A 4,243-nucleotide genomic window follows, 5' to 3' on the forward strand; every position below is an offset into this window, starting at 1 on the left:
TGTCGTTTGCTATTGCAATTTTATTTTATCTTGCGCATAAAAAAGGTGAGTTGTTTATGTTGATTTATGGAGAGAGAAGTGCGTATGTGTATTCATACCTGTAGCAGTTTCAATATAATCAATGTACATCAATAGTACATCGACTATTAGAGATATAAGAGAAGAGTATGAGTGCCAATGAGACAACACTCCATCCAAGTCACATTGTTGGTAAAATTAAACCGTTATAGGTCCAAGTATGGCCTTCAACACACAAGCTATAGAGGACCTTCAGAAAATGACATGGGTAAAACCATTTAAAAGGGAATACTAAAAGTCTTATCTATATTAAAAAAAACGAGAAACGAGAAACATTTACAAACCACATCTACAAAAAACAAATTGAAAGAGTTGGTATTGCTTAGTTTCATAAAAAAAAAAAGATTGACCAACGTAGATACAAGTATCTTGTCTTAGGGAGGGATAAATTTTACTTTGTAAGGGATCACACTAATTCAAACAAAAAAATTCTCTGAAACTGACATTATCAACATGCTTGATTTCTTTATTGGCAATATATTTGTTACGTTTGGAGGACGTTTTTTCAACAGACTATCGGCATTCCAATTAGAACCAATTGTGTCCCTCTTCTTTCCGATCTGTTTCTTCATTATTATGAGGCTGACTTCATAAAGAAACTTATGATGAAAAATAAGAAGTAAGCAATATTCTTTAACTTTCCTTTCCGCTATAAAGATGACGTTCTTCAACTAAATAATTTAAAATTTGGTGATCATGTTGAACGCATCTATCCCATCGAACTAGAGATAAAGGATACAACAGATACAGTTAATTCTATCATATATCTTGACTTACATCTAGACATTGACAATGAGGGTCGGTTGAAAACATAAATTTACGACAAACGAGATGATTGCATCTTTCTAATTCTGATCTTTCCATTTCTATGTAGCCACAATCCAGGAGCGCCTGTATACGCAATATATATCTCCCAATTGTGCTGCTCACAAGGAAGCTCTAAAACCAAGAGATCTAAATAGTAAAGTTGAAATCATACCTTCGTAAATTTTACGGACGCCATCACGAGTTGGTTGACTGTTATGGACTAACCGTTTCACAGATGATATCGGATATGCTTCTTACGTCGTAACTTCAATCCTCTCCCCTTTTCATGAATGTGACCTATTGAATTATACTATATACCGGATTTGTAATATCATGAGCAAAACGACGGGTATGTCACATGTGGTGCAGGATCTGCTTACCCTTCCGAAGCACCTGAAATCATCCCCATTTTTTGTTGGGGTTCGAGTGTCTCAGTTTTTAGTTTTCGTAAGTACTATTATTTGTCTGTTTGTACTTTTTTGTTTATAGTCATGGCGTTGTTATTTTATTTTCGATTTATGAGTTTGACTGTTCCCCTGGTGTCTTTCACATATCTTCTACAAATGAGAACCACTGAACATCAGGTTCCCAACTTAGGCAGGTGCTAACAAATGCAGCAGGTTTAAACTTTTTCACCTGGAACAAACTTTCGTACTTACCTGAAACAATAAAAGGACACACTATAAAATAGCAATTGCAATGGCTTAATATAAAGTTTGGAAAAGTGATTTTTTTTTAATGTATATGGACTTTTAGGACTCCAAAGGAAATCTTTAAAATAGGTTCGACTATTATTCCAATATCCATGATAACATTAAATAAAGTTTTTAACGGAGGTTAATAGCCCGACTTTACTAATATGTCTGTCGGCAACGATAGGGTTCTATCCAATGCCCAGTATTGTTCCTAATTTATCAGCTTAATTATTTAAGAATAACTGTCATTTACAACATAACATTATAAGTATTCGTCGATGACACTTTATTTGAGTTGGCAGTTGTACAATTGTTTTCAAAGATACCAGGATCATAATTTTGAAACAAAAGTTTCAAAACTGTAATAAATCGTGTTTCAATCGAATTTACCGAATGATATTATATTCATGTAATAATGTATAGGATTTTTTTCTATTGTCTACTTATTGTACCTCGAACTTATTTACCCGATGTAGGTCTTTAAGTTGAGGTTCATTAATAGTTATCCCACGAGGACGCGGTGTGTCAGTGTAAGATCACCCCGATGGCCGGAGGCCAGAGGGTGATCTAACACTGACACACCAAGTCCGAATGAGATAACTATTTTACATCGCAGCTGTTTTAGATTAGACGAAAAACCATTTACAATTCATAAAATCTTGATTAGAACGCCACACAACCATTATAATATACTTTATATATTACTATATGATGTATAACCGTAATGACCCCGAACACGATGAGTAGATATCAAAATAATGTCAACTCGCACCACTGGCCAATCGGCCCACACTATATCGCCACTTTACAAAAAAATGCCCCAATTTTGATTACCGACTCGCCCCAATTTAAAAGGGTAAAATCAAATTGAACAATCAGTCTGACAACTCACTTATTAACGAAAAGGGTTTAAACCCCACTGGATACAGGTCTGCCAACTCGCCCCACTTATAAAAATATCTTGCTTCCTTTAAGTATGTTCAATTACTAATAGTTCGTATCCATTCGTCTGGTGTAGTGGAACCCCAATTAGAACAAAAGAGCTGGGATGTAAATTCAATTAAAGTTAATCGGGCATGACTAATTAGATACGCCCTCATAAAATCAGGGGGTCCGACATAGGACAGGGAAAAAACACCCAGCAAAATACCTTAATTTACAATTTCAAGAATTTGTTTGATTCAGAGTGTTTTTGGTTGCTTAAATATCTTCAATCAATAATCAGGCGGTATTTTGTGGAAATAAATAACCTGTCCCGAACCGGGAGATGTTGGCTGCAATAGGAATTAATTTATAAAAAAAGTCCATATCTCATTTACTTAAAGTGGCCTTTATTGATTGTAAATTCATGACGTTTTGTTTATGGCATTCGGCTACCGTGGAGAAAAAAGAGGGAAGGAGGGCTAAACTTACGAGTTCGATCATTATGGTTCAAATCTATTCTAACTATTACGGCATACGTTTTTCCTCTAGCGAACGCTCTGCCTTATGAATAAAAAGTGCCACTCTAAATTTGTAAAATTGATCCACTTTGAATCTAGTCGTGAATATGCATGACATATTTGCCACTGGACACAAAGGAGCAATACATTAATCAGCTTCATTTAGTGATTTATAATCATTTGTCCTCAGTTGATTAGTCTCAAACAGTTTTCCAATTTTTATATATTTGATTTTTATTTACATTTGAATTTTTATGCGTAAATCTTATAAAATATTAAAATAAAAACGTTGTCGTAGTACATGTACACATCAGGGGTTTCATTGTATAATTTCCAGCAAAACTAAAAGGGGAGGGACTAGAACAGAAAAACAATCTTCATTGAGTGGCAATAACTCATATATTGAAGCGTACAATGACGGCTGTCTCGTCTAGGTGACAACATTTGCTGTTTCAAGTTTATTTATGTCTCAGACTGGTATAATAGTTGTCATAAAAGCAACAAAAAATTATAAAAAAAAGGTTGACAACAATTTATACAAAAAGATTTAACTTATTTTGAGCGTTTCATTTTTTTAATATTGTCTTGCTGATCGGTTTTGTTATAATTATTTTCATCTACTATTGTTCTAGCAAAAGTCACAAAACATGTTGTTAAAATCAGCCATGCGACTTATTTAAAAAGATTAAGGTGGTACCCAACACTTTCACTAAAATTAATTTGGCTCGTTTAATTTTCATAAAATTTTGACAAAGTATATACTTTGACCCTTTGACAAAAATATAAAAATTTCAAAAACTTTGAACCACCCATTTTATCAGAAAAATAACACTGGTTATATAGCAGTTTGACAAAATCTAGTTTTGATCAGTGAGAAGCTTCATATTCCCTTAACAGCACACCGTAATTCAAACGTTTAGCTGATTTTACAGAGTTATCTCCCTGTAGTGTTAGGTACCACCTTAAGCTGACCTTTCTTGTTGTTTACACATTTCAGTCATTCAACTCGTGCGTAGATCGTCTTTCCCTCTAATATTTTTTTAAGGTAAAGATAGCGTGGAATTCTCACTGCACCAGGCATCTGATATACACTGTAAACATGGTGTTTAGATCCTAAACACAATTCTAAGCACATCTTTTGTGCACTTTTTTTTTTATATGTTTAGATCTAAACGTGTCTCAGTACAATGTGTTTAGGATTGTGTTTAGAATCGTGTTTAG

This window comes from Mytilus galloprovincialis, chromosome 5 (assembly GCF_965363235.1).
Source record: "Mytilus galloprovincialis chromosome 5, xbMytGall1.hap1.1, whole genome shotgun sequence".
Classification (NCBI taxonomy): domain Eukaryota; kingdom Metazoa; phylum Mollusca; class Bivalvia; order Mytilida; family Mytilidae; genus Mytilus; species Mytilus galloprovincialis.